We start from the raw sequence: 14527 nt of genomic DNA, 5'->3' as shown, positions 1-14527 counted from the left end.
TTGTTAAAAAAAATTGACCAAGGAGAAAGATGTTGTGAAAAAGAAATGTGAAAATTGGTCAAAACTATTTGAAATTGCTAAGAATTCTCATGCCTCGATTCTTAAAGAAAAAGATTTGAAAATTGTTGAGCTTGAGAGAAAATTGGAAGATAGTTCCAAATTTTTTTTAAAATTTACTGAGGGCCAACGCAATTTTGAAAAACTACTTGGAGCCCAAAGAAACTCTCTTAGCAAAGATGGTCTTGGATTTAGCGGTGTTGAAAATGTAAGACGACCTAATATTTACTTGGGACATTTTAGTCGAGAATCAAAATCCCAAATTCCACTTAAAGATCCTCGATGTCGAATGATATGTTTAAAATGTAAACAAATTGGTCATATTTAATTTGATTGTTCACTTAGAAATAGACATGTAAAGGTTAAAAGGGTGTGGAGAGTCAAAAGTGATCCAGGCACTAACCACTGTGGACCCAACAGAATTTGGGGACCAGCATGAGTTACTTAGATTTTCTTGCAGGTGTGCTTGAGATCGTCCTTTTCCAAGGACAAATAGTACCTGGATAGATGGTGCTCGCGGCATATGTCCGAAAACAAGGCTAAGTTCGCATCCATCACTTCTAAAGATGGAGGATATGTGACATTCGAGGACAATGCCGATGGCTGAATCATCGGTGTAGGTAAGGTTGGTAAGGAACCTTCCTTGGTTATTGATAATGTATTATTGGTTGATGGATTGAAACATAATTTATTGAGTATTAGCCAATTGTGTGATAAAGGGTATAGAATTTCTTTTGAAAATGATAAATGCATTGTCGAAAGTAAATCAGATAATAAAGTTTTTTTTTCTATTGAAAATCATGAAAATGTGTATACAACTAGTTTTGATAATTTTGCTTCTTAACAAGTTACATATTTTTCTGCAATAAATGAAGCTAGCTGGTTATGGCATAGACATTTAGGACATGCAAGCATGGATTTGTTATCAAAACTTATGAAAAAAGATTTGGTAAAAGGCTTACCTAAAACACATTTGGTAAAAGATAAAATTTGTGATGCATGTCAAATGGGTAAGCAAACAAAATCAAGCTTTAAGAAAAAAATAAATTCATATCTACCACTAGACCCCTTGAAATGCTACACTTAGATTTATTTGGTCCTAATTAAGTTCAAATTCTAGGTGGAAAAATTGTATGCTTTTGTTATCATGATTGATTATTCTAGGTTCACATGGGTGCTATTTCTTTCTCATAAAGATGAATCATGTGAACAATTCACTAATTTATGTAGAAGAATTCGAAATCAAAAAGGCTACAAAATCACACACATAAGAAGTTGTTGATTTTGGTGTAATCCCAAGAGGGGGGGGGGTGAATTGGTCTTTTAAAAAATTTCTTCCCTAGGTCACTAAACCAGCAGTAGTATTACAAAAACCTAAGGTCAATATAGTGCGGATAAAATAAATCAATATATATTCAGCATAAATTAAACTGCACAAGTAATATAATTAAGTATGCACAATAAAGCAATAAAGAGAGATGACCCCAGATATGTTATCAAGGTTCGGCAAACTGCCTACGTCCCCGCCTTGGTTTACAAGCACAAGGATTATACTAAGGCTCACTTCACAGGTGGAGCGGCACCTAAATACAACCAGTTCAATTAGCACAGAGCTTACCTCAACCTTTACAACCAATCCTTCCGGACTAGATTACCACCCCTTCATGCCATGCCTGGAATACAACAAAATCACAATATAGTTTGTGTATAAATATTATCCTTCTCAATCAAGCATATTTGCACTAGTAATAATCAAAGCACACCAATAATGTATGAATAATAAGCTCAATGGTGTAGGTGTGCAATCAACACTCAGAATAATGATTATCTCAAATCAAGCATAAGGGTGTATCAATCAAGCTTATCTTTGAAACTATGTGAAGATAAAATCTCAATCACAATTTAGGGTTTCAAAGATTTGAACCAATAGAAATTTAGAATATCTCAAAAAAAAATTTCTCAATATCAAAGCACAAAGAGATATTCAAATCTAAGCTTGTAAAATGATTTTTGCACACACAAAAATATGAGCTAAGGTGCCTTGCAATATGAGTGCAAAGACCCACAAGTTCTAAGTTTTCCCACTCAAAAGATTTATTAAATTAAATTTGGAGGGAAAACTAAGCTCAGCCCTCAATCCAAAAATCAACAATGGAATGAACAAATGAGGGTTTCTAGCAATAGCACACAATGCACGCTCACAAAGCTAGATTTCTCAAATGAATGGTAGTATATGAGTGTATAGGGCTTCTATGAGAAGATAGGGCTTAGGAAATTTCAGAGGATTTTTTTGTTTAATTAATGTGCTAATCACCTCCTAATTAAAGCAAATGAGCCCCTATATATATAATAGGTTAAAATTATAACCATTGGGGATACACAGGGTATTATTAAATTTGTTGTAAAATGGTTTAATAAAATTAAACATGTTTAACTTAAAATAACCTCGGTAAAAATTAAAACAACCCGAGAGTTTCGGGCGCCTTACCCATGGTTCGGTCGCCCAAATAGAAAAATAGAAAAAGTTATTTTTGAAGTTTGGGTGCCTAAATATGGGTTCGATTTACTGACCAAAGGCGGTTTCCATTCTGTCTGAGATTCGATCACTTGGTCTTGAGTTCGATAGCCCAAGGTAGTTTTGAACGTGAAAGTCCGGGCTACCGAGTTGGTGGAAAAAGTCTGAATATACGTTTGGTTGACCAAGGGCGGACAGTCCTTTTGGTTCCGTCGCCCAAAACCAAGTCACTTGTTGACTGGTCAATGGTTTGGTCGCCTGAGGTGTTTTGAACACCATAGTTTGGTCACCCAATGCCTCACCAATTTAACCCACTATGTCCTGTTTTACTTCAATTAATTCCCCTGATAATATATGTGATATTGGGGACTTTCTTATGTGTAAGTGTAAGGACCTAAGTTCTTTTTAAGGTCATTTAAGCCTATTACTACTACATGTATGATATGCAGTAATTATTATAGACCTTTTCCTATATTACTAATATAGACTTGAATAAAGCAAAATATAAATTACAACAAAAATAAATCTTCTGGGTCTTCTTTTGCCTTTGAGTCATCATGTGCCCTCATATGATCGTGCTAATATGAACCTGCACACAAACTTGATAAACATTAATACTTGATTATTTGTCATTATAAAAACAGGGTATGACCTGTAAGGTCAACATTATCCCCTTTTTTTTATGATGACAAATACATTATGCAAAAGTGGGTACGACCATGAAAGGCTCCCCCTGTTAATATGCATAAAGGAAATGTAAAGATGCGAAGAATTCAAACATTTTCCTAAGGTACCCAATTTTGCCTAAGTTCTCCCCCTTTTGGTAACAGCAAAAAGGACTATGATAAATTTAAGTATATAGGCAATGCATTGAATATGAATAATTTAAATACAAGATATGGTTGGAAAATTTTCTTTTGAAATTTCGGCAGCATGTTGTTTGAGAATTGAGCATTTTCCCATAAATAATTGAATAAAAATGACCTGATTGAGTTCAAGTATATAATTATCCACAATAATCAACTCAAACAGTCCAGTATATCAATAAGTATTACTTTCAGAATCCAAAAAGATAATATAATCATACAATGCAAAATGAATGACAAAGATAGTCTCATAAAGTATGAAATATAGCAATTAAGCACACAAACAATGTAACTGGTCATTTAAATTATTTAAATGACATGAAAACAAGGCTAGACCATAAATATACACAAACTATTGCAATTGAAACATATCATAAGACCCGTGAAAGATTTGAGTTTAGAGTACACGACATATGATAGCAAATAGTTGGTTTGAGCACAAACACAGTCTAACTAGTTCGCATGCATTTTTATGTGAAGTTACTGAACCAATTATGCAATTTTAAAAACATATAATAATAATAATAATAATAATAATAATAATAATAATAATAATAATAATAATAAGGCAAGATAAAAAAAAAGTTTTAGTTTTGAAATTAGTTCTTGCCACAAAGTATTAAAATATATATATATATATATATATATATATATCTATGTGTGTGTGTGTGTGTGTGTGTGTGTGTGTGTATAACTATATGTATACAAATATATATATATATATATATATATATATATATATATATCCCCCTTATGATATTATCAAGAAGTACTGGGGGTGATGCATTTCTGAAAAAGAAACTTTAAAATAGGTCACAAGCAAACATCAACATTTTGGTTTGTCATTTAAGCACACAAATTGTAACCAGAAAAACACAACCACAATGATCCTAAAGATATCAGACAAATCACAGCAAGGATCATATGGCAAACACAAACAACATGTGGCAAAGCAATATATATCAACTTAATATTTTCACAAAGATCATTTCATTTAAGCACATGCCACACTTGATTCAAAATGGATCTAAGCTAAAAGATATTGGTGAGCATAATAGGGTAGTGTAGATGCTCCCCCTTTTGATTAGAATCCTAGTTTAGATGCAATAAACAGCTTATACCAGTTAAATACTAATTTTATTATGCTAGGATGAAATTGAATATTCAATTAGTTTTCACTCATCCTTTCAAAAATATTTTATCATTTATTTTAACACAATCATCTTTGTACAAGGTTTTACTTTGGGAAAAGTCTACCAAAATTTTGGTAGTATGTCGTCTGTAAATTGAACGTTTTCCTATAAAACCTGTACCTGATAGGTTCAGATAAGTAATTTATAATTCAGTTCAAGGCATACAAGAACCTATATCCACTACCAGCATGCAATACATATCAATTGCATCTACCATGCAGGAGGCATTCTAGACTAAGCATGCATTTCAGTAGTATAATAAACTCAAGATATACAGTATAGCTCAATAGTACTTCATCCTAAGAAAATATATAAACTATCCATAAAAATAGTTTAGCCATTAATCAAATCATGGATAGTGTGCTGCAATGCTATACACATATGGGCATAACAGCATAAACGATATAAGAATGTGAGAGCTTTCAAATTTATATAGACATGAAAGATAAATGCTCCCCCTCAATTATGTACTCTACTCATTTTATGCCATCATATGCTTTAAATTTCTTGGCCAAGTGACTTAAGGGTATTCAATGATATAAACTTAGCATTTTGATTATAGGCTTCACTGACCAAAAAGTCACAATATATATTCGTTTAAGTGAGATAAGCCGGTTTCTGCCTCTTTTCTAATGAATCTTAGTATCTAAAAGGCCCCAATTTGGAATGGATTTCGATTTAAATTACATGTGTGTGGGTCTCCTTTAATTTTTTGCATTCTTCTACATCAAGATCTAGTGTGACCAACTTAGACATTCAACTTATCTCTAAGGATATGAAGCTCTAAAGGATTTGACTCGAAAGCTGAGAGCTATGCGTGAGAATTAGATTAAATACTCTTAAGGATTAAAATTTACGTTTACTTCGAAGAGTATTCAATATGAGTGGACATGATTCAAGATATTTGCATGGAATAGAATGACTAAAAATTTATCAGGCTCTTAAGGCTCCAAGATGAGTTTAAGATTAAATGATGCTTAATATATGATTCATTTCCTAAAGCTCAGTCTTACACAATAGACACTAGTTGCTTAACTTATGATGTGTATCTTTAAGCATGAGTTAAACATTTAGAATTAATTACCTAGCAGATATGCTTTGTCCATTGGGAAGTGGAGTTTACTTTAGCTAGCTATAGCCAATATATATATATGTGTGTGTGTTTTTTTTATGTTTTACCCCATTAATATGATATATATATATATATATATATATATGAATTAAATTAAGATTGGATAAAACACTTAAATTTTCGTATTGGCTTGTTTCTCTATGGTTCTTAGTATAAAAATAGTAGTGAGTGCATATACTAAGATTTGACATTTGAAGCCCAAACCACTTTTCAAGCCTATAGTCATCACTACCCCCTATAGCTAATCCTAAATGCTAAGAAAGAATTGTGTGATCATGTAATTCCTATTTGAGTAAATTCTTCCTTAAATTTCAAGGGGTTTGTTTTCTTAACAACTTATACTATTTTTCTGTCTTTGATTCTCGATGGGTTAGGAGTTGGTGATTCTTTCACTTTCCATACTCATTTGGGTTTCACACCTTTTCTTTTAAATGGGTAATCAAATTTTATGTACCCCTTCTTTTACACAAGACACATATGGTGTGAGTATATGGAGCGGAGGACGTACTAGCATAATGCTTAGATTCTCTTACAAAGTACCCCATGTATAGGCTCTTTCTTTTCTTGTTTTCAATTCCATTATAACCTATACCTTCTTTATCTATGGTCATCTTTTGTGAACCTAACAACTTATCAAAGTTGTTTTTGCCTCTAGTAAAAGTGTAGATTATCTTAGTCCAGTCTTCTAATTTTCTTTCAAGATCTTGAATTTTAAAATTCTTTAATTCTTTGCAAATATCCTGTAAATTTAAAAATTCATTGGTGAGTGTGTTTACTTTACACTCAATTTCTGATTTGGGAATTTAACCATTATTGACGGTTTTCATAGGCACGATATTCCCTTGAGCAATAACTTGCCAAGTTCTCTAATTCAAGGATTTGATAAAAATAGTTATTCTAAATTTCCAATCGGAAAAATTTTCACCAGAGAACATTGGAGGGTTGAAAAGAACCTACCCTCACAAGATGGGGATGCACCATATAAGTCACACCCTGGTTTTGATAATGACAAATACAATTGTATTTAATAAATATCTAGTTTATGTGTAGGTTCATATTAGCATATCTTCAGGGGCACGTGAAAGCTCAAAGCTTGAAGACAATTTCATACTCTTAATTGTAATAATTTTCAATGAAATTTGTCTGTAATAGTAATTAGGGTTTTCGGTTTATAATAAGCACACACATCACATGCATGATTTAATTTGTAAGCTCAAACCGAACCATGAATGAGATAGGACCTTAGGGTGCACCGGTCGACCGACACCGGACTTTTTCAGTGTTTCCAAATTGGACCCCAAGTGACCTTAGGACACACACATATGTCACATATGTTTATTAGGCACTTGAAATAGACTTATTTGGGTCAATTCGGGACCGAAATGCACACTTGGTGCACTTTCAGTCGACCGGCTAACTCAGTTTAATCTGGCCTGGTCGACCGAAATCGGTCCGGGTCAACCGTTTGACCCAAGCCCGGTCGACCGAGCCCTTATAGGTCATTTGACCTCGGTTGACCGAACCTCCTGGGAGTCAACTTTTTGACCTCCCGGTCAACCGACCAGATTTGTACTCCAACTACTTGGTCGACCGAGGGGTCTTAGGAGAATTCCCAATGGTATGGTCGACCGAGCCACTCAGTTCAAAATGGGGCCGGTCGACCGAACCTCGGAAATTTGGCAAATCGCCCTCTCCGGTCTACCGAGCCATTCAGTTCATAATTTCCCTGGTCGACCGAGCTACTTGAGTCCTAGTCGACCGAACCACTTTTGGTCGATCGGACCTCTCGGGTTGGTCCTATTTTTTTTACCGCGGTTAATAATTTTTTAACAGGGTTAAATTATCTTAAGTGTCATTAAACTTTTCCAATAATCGCTAATAAGTCCCCAACGGTCAAAATTTTCAGCATGTCTATATATACTCCTTCATTTGGTGGATTAAGAACCGATTAACAAAAAGATTAAGAAATTCTCTCTCAAGCAAAAATATTCTATCTTGCCTCTCAGTGCTCAAATCTTTTTGAAACCTACTCAAGCTTACCTTCTTCTTCCATCCATAATTTTTTCTAAGTGTATTGAGTATTGTTATCTATAGGTTTGCTCTCCTTATTGTTGCGTATTTGAATCGATTTTTTGAGAGCATAACCTAAGTTTTCTTAGGAGGCTTTGCCAATAAGCCTACCCTAAGAAGGACTTGTGGTGACTTCCCAAGTATTGCATTCTCACTGCAATATCTTAGGAAGTTCGTATTTTGTTTGGGGCTTGCAAAAATACTTTCAAACATATTCGAATATCTTGTGGTGTTCATATCGATATATTTGTGAAAAGGTATTTGTGTGTGTGATATATTAATCTTTGTAGTAATATCCATTCAAATCTATATCATTTGCTTAAGTACAAGGATTACTTATATCTTGCAGTCCAAGCATATATATATATATATATATATATATATATATATATATTCATGGGATTGACACATTCTATTGAGTTATATTATTGAGGCCTGTTTAATACTCTGTGTGAACACGTTTGTTTGAACACTCTAAAATTACACAGATTATTATTGACACTCTCACGTACTTGCTACACTGATAGAAAACATTGTTGAGAGTTGAAATATTTAGACCACACAGAGCTTACATTATTAAATCATCTGTGGTGTTTTGCGCATTTGTGGTACAAATCTGCTTTACGTGAAAGCACTCTTGTATTGTACCTTGTGATTGTATATCTGAGAGATTCCAGGCGTGGCCTGAGGGGGCGGTAATCCAGCCCGGTAAGGATTCTTGTAAAGGTTAAGGTCAGCCTTGTGGTAATTTGACCTGGTTTGTATAGGTGCCGCTCCACCCGTTTAAGTGAGCAAGGTATTGTGATAATCCTTGTGCTGGTTAGCCAAGGCGAGGACGTAGGCAGTTGGCCGAACCTCGATAACATATCTGTGTGTCATCTTCTCTTTACTACTTTCTAGTGCTTGAATGATTGTTTAAACTGCTTTATTTAATTTCTGGTATATTTACTTTATTTGGACTAGATTGACCCTAGGCTTGTGAACATACTGCTGCTAGGAGGAATACCTAGAAGATAAAATTTAAAAATACCAATTCACCCCCCCCTCTTGGGTTCACGGTAAAGCTAACAACCAACACGAGCCATCATGATCTTTTACAAAATAACGTTTAATTCTAAGTTACTTGGCTCTAATACCAATTATTGACTTTGGTGCAATCCCAAGAGGGGAATGATTTGGTATTTTAAAAAATTTCTTCCCTTAGTTACTAAACCAGCAGCAGTATTACACAAACCTAAGGTCAATCTAATGCGGATAAAATAAATCAATATATATTCAGCGAAAATTAAACTGCAGAAGTAATCTAATTAAGTATGCGCAATAAAGCAGTAAAGAGAGACAACACCAGATATGTTATTGAGGTTCGGCAAACTGCCTACGTCCCCGTCTTGCCTCACAAGCACAAGGATTGCACTAACGCTCACTTCACGAGTAGAGTGGCACCTAAATACAGCTAGGTCAATTGGCACAGGGCTGACCTAAACCTTTACAACTAATCCTTTTAAGCCGGATTACCGCACCCTTAGGCCATGCCTAGAATACAACAAAATCACAATACAATTTGTGTACAAATATTATGCTTCTCAATGAAGCAAATTTGCACCAATAATAATCAAAGCACACCAATAGTGTATGAATAATAAGCTCAATGGTGTATGTGTAGAGACCCGAAGAATTATGGTAATTAAATAATTAAATAAATGAGAGAAAAAGGAATTTTTAAAAGAAGGTGCAACAAGGCCTCGTCGACGAGTGTAGAAGTGCTCGTCAACAAGCAGACTCTTGGGCTCGTTGATGGGAACATGCGTCTCATCGATGAGAACTTACTAAGAGGCCTATTCTAGGATTTGAAACTCGTCGACGAGGAGATAGTGTTCATAAACGGGATCCCTTCATTGACTTGTCGACGAGGTGACTTGTCTCATCGACAAGTCCACATGGACTAGCTTTCTATATAAGCTCAAAACCTCATTTTTCTGCGAAGAAATTGAGAGAAACTCTCTCTCTCTCTCTCTCTCTCTCTCTCTCTCTCTCTCTCTCTCTCACACACACACACACACACACCTACGATTCTCTCCTCCTTCTCTCTTTGATTCTAGTCCCATTTTTCACCGATTCGACAATCGAAAGCTGCCACATCACTCCTGGGAAGATTCTCTGCACATCTGCTAGAGTGATTTGTTGGTTAGGCTAATCTGGGAACCATCCCAAAATTTGGGTTAGTTGGTTAATTTAAGTTTTATTAGGTTTTTGGTGTTTCTGGATTGAGGAGAATATGTTAGGGAAGATAATACTAGAGTTTTGTGAAATAAATTAGGCTATTTTATTTTCAGGACTAGGGTATTTTTGAGAGCCCTGCAGACATGAGTTGGGGACCCCAATGAAAATTTCTAGGAGTTCAGGTAAATTATAGTTCAGAAAATTACGAGTATGTATGTTCGGAGAAATAGAGTTGATTTATTGGAAATATGTATATCTGTATTAATTCAGCATTTTCGAAATAGTATGCCGAGAACATGAGGTCAAAGTAGGAGGTGAAGCTCCCAGCCAGTAGGTAAAGGAAATATGTTATACCAAATAAATTAGAATTTTTACCAGCAAAGATTATAAAAGATTATGGTATTTTTAGAATAGATATTATACAGTTATGCAAATTATATTTAATGAATTATTAATTGTTGTGTGGCATGAGTAATATGAGTACAGTACTGAATTTATACAAATGTTACAGAATCATGAATGGTTATACAGTTGTATAGAATTAAGATATACATGATATACAGTTATTTACAAAGCATATTATACAATATTTATTACAAAGCTATGACTATCTAGTATTTTTATCAATTTAGCACAGTTAAATATAGAGTATAGTTTATAGTTTTACAGTGAGCATGTTATACACAGTTTACAAAAATCAGTTATATATTTTTCAAAATACGATGATATGTAGATCTTATAGCCATAACTAATAGATATACAATTATATAGATAAGTTATTACAATATATATTCAAAACAAATAGTACAACTTATACAGAATATTTATTCCATTGTTATGGCTATTACAGCAGAAACAGAATCATGGTAAACAGTAAAATACATGTACATACCAGAGTATTATATATAATAGAAGACCCTGATGGACCATTATAGATCAGATAGCAGAGCATGATACCATAGCTACACAGTGAAGAGAGTGCAACCACACATCTCAAATAGAGTGTGGCATTTTATGGTCAATTGTGCCATTGGAGAGATTGCAGACTCCTTGGTAATTTGATCTAGGTGGAGGGGAGTGATTGCCGGGCTACCTAGATAGACCTAGGTTAAGGGGCCAATTGTACCTCAGTGGAGCTATAGTTGACTAATGCTGGAGGGCTGACCAGGATTAAGTCCCTGCTAGCTTTGGTGTATTCCCAAAACAGGGGGTGAATTGGAATTTTAAACTTTTCTCCTTGGTTAAGTCAGGTCTTTCTATACAATCCCAAATGTGCAGATAATATAAGATGCGAAAATTTAAATCATGTGCATCATTCACATCATAACATACACGTGTGACAAATATAAAGTGCAAAAATATAAATAGACACACGATATGTTATCGGGGTTTCTCCAACGGTGCCTATGTCCACGCCCTGGCTACACCAGCATAAGGATTACACTATAAGCTCACTTAACGGGTGAAGCGGCACTGATTACAACCAATTCAATTCAAGGGGCTGACCTCAATCAACACGCCTTAACAGGATGACGCACCTAGCTTTCCTAACTGGGTCTAAGTCAATCCGGGACTATTTACCAGGGCTAGTCACCCTCTTCAGGGCTGTGCTTGGAATACAAAAGATTTGTTCATAATGAAATGGTACAGTGATTGTGCTTTCATGTAAAGCAGATGTGTACCCAATCTACTCAATAACATACACCACCAAATGATATAATAGAGTAAAAATCAATGTGGTTTTAGATGTCTACTCTCAAATATATATTTGCAAATGATGAAATAAGTGCGCGAGAGTGCAAACAATAGGATCTTTGTTTCACAAAATATGTTCAATTTAAATGCTCAGACAATGATATCAGCAATACTTCAGATATCGCAACGAGTAAAATTTCTCAACATGTCAAGCTCAAGAAATATATATATTTGGTTTGCAAAAAGGGGTTTAATCTTTGTATTCAACAAATGATATAACTCAATGAATATTGCAACAAGGATTTTTACCACATAAACAAATATCTCTTCAAAGATTTTTCAAGATAAAACGCACTAGATATTTGAAAGAGATTTGAAAAGATTTTTGCAAGCAAAATCAAATAAGAACTTCTCAAAATATTGCAATGTCAATGCAATGCTTAGAAGCTCAAGTGAAGTCGTCTTAGGATAAACTTTGCAATGAAGTCTCCTAAGAGCACTTGAAGTTTTGCTCTCAAATAAAATAATATCACACAAGTATAATCTTGAGAGAGCAAACCTTACGGAAAAACAACACTTAAATTACACTTACAAAGATATTTAAGCAATAAGATTTGGTAAGAATAAGTGTTAGAGGCTAAAAAATGAGTATTATAGATTTTGGAATTTCAAAGAACTTCTCATAACCAAGTTTGCAAAATAAACCCCTAATTATTCCAAATGAAGGGGTATATATAAACTTCCTTCTGATTATAACCGTTAAGGATACAAGTGGAATAATTATAAAAGATTTAAAATTGTTTAATTAATTTAACCCTGTTAAAAAAATGTTAACTGTGGTAAATTTTTGGGGCAACCCAAGAGCACTGGTCGACCGAGACGAGTTCAGTTGACCGAAGTGCTTGAAGTTCGGTTGACTAGACTTATATGTCCAAGGGCAATTTTTCCCTTTTGTGAGGTTCAATCGACCGGGACATTTTGAACTACCTTGGTCGGTTGACCAAACCGTTGAGTTCCCACACGTGGGAACTCGGTTGACCAGGGCGTTGATGTACAATTTATGCTCGATCGACCAAAAGGTCAATAAAGTTGACTCCTAGGGGGTTCGGTTGACTAGAAGCTTTTTGTATATGGGAGTTCGGTCGACCAAACATGTAATTTTCATACATTTCGGTTCTTTTTAATTTTTGAAAACACCCTAATCAAATGACCAAACATGTATATGCATGAGTGAATAGGGTCATTTCTAGGTTCTTTTTAGTTTTGAGCTTACCATCACATCATGCAGGTGATGCATGCAATTATTACAAGCCAAGCCCTATTTACTATTACAGACCCTTTGAATAATAATGAAATAGAATACAACATATATATATTGGGTCTTCAACTTCAATCTCTCTTTGTGCTATCATTATGATCTCCCAATTAGAGTACCTGCACATAACCTCAAGCGTGCATTAAATATAATAGGTATTTGTCATTATCAAAACCGGACCTATAAGGTCAACATTCTTCTTTTTTTATGATGACAAATACATCAAGAAAAAATATAGGTATGGCCTAAGAAGGCTCCCCCTATCAATATGCATTAAAGAAAACTTAATTTTTAACCCAATCATTTTTGTCCTCTTCATCTCCCCCTTTTGGCAACAGCAAAAAGGGCCATACAATAGCAGTTCTAGGTAGTGGGTAAACCTCATTTTTTTACATTATAAGTCTTGGAAGGTTTCTGAAAAAGTTCGGCAGAGTGTCATTTAAAAATAGGATTTTCCAAAACAAATCATGTATAAACAATGACCTGTTTGAGTTTGTATGTCCTAGCAATTTATCCACAACTACTCAAACAGTTCCAGTATGATCAATGCAATAAAACATAAAGTCCAACATTATCATGCTTTAGATATTAATAGTATGAATTACAAACAACAAGCAATGATCAATTTTTACTAAGTCTAAACTAATAGGAAATATCAACAACTATATATTGTAGTTAGACTTGTAAATTTTACTTGAAAGCTCCCCCTAGCAAATTGAATCCAAGCATAGATAAAGTAAGCTATGTAGACTAGATGTATAAATATTTCATTAAGAATGCCAAGGAGTGTACGCAATCAATTTTGAAGTCTTTTAAAACGAAGATATTGAATTAAGATTTATTCACTTTACCATTGAATCAATATAATCATTTCTATAGATGACGTATGCATAAGAAGATATACATTAAGACAAGAAATAAAGCACATAACTGAGAATCATCCATACCAAAATGGAATATAACGATGATCAAGGTTCTTAGAAGAGCATTAATATTCAGTAAGTCACACCATGATGCGTATGAGTTCTTTATGGTCTTTCCCTAGGGATGGAACTACTCTTTTTAAATACCTGATGATCACGTGAGGATGAAGTTTAATTTTCATTGAGTTTTCACTCATCCTTTCAAAAAGATTTTAACTTTTAATTTCATTAAAATTATCATTTGACAAGGTTTTATATTGGAAAAGTCAACCGAAATTTTGGTAGCATGCCGTCTGTAAATAGGACATTTCCTAAATAAACTTGCATAAAAAAATTCTCAACAGCCAGTATATCAGAGGTTTAGGGCATGCAAGAACCTATATCAACTACCAACATGCAATTACACATCAACTACATCCACCATGCAGGAGGCATTCCAACCTAAACATGCAAATAGGTAGATAGTGATTTATATGTCGTTTATCACATGATATCCAACAAGAGAGCTGAAGACTATCATCAAAGCATTACACACAAACAT

This window comes from Malania oleifera, chromosome 12 (assembly GCF_029873635.1).
Source record: "Malania oleifera isolate guangnan ecotype guangnan chromosome 12, ASM2987363v1, whole genome shotgun sequence".
In the NCBI taxonomy this organism is placed as follows: Eukaryota; Viridiplantae; Streptophyta; class Magnoliopsida; order Santalales; family Ximeniaceae; genus Malania; species Malania oleifera.
Note: the sequence above shows the minus strand (reverse complement) of the source record.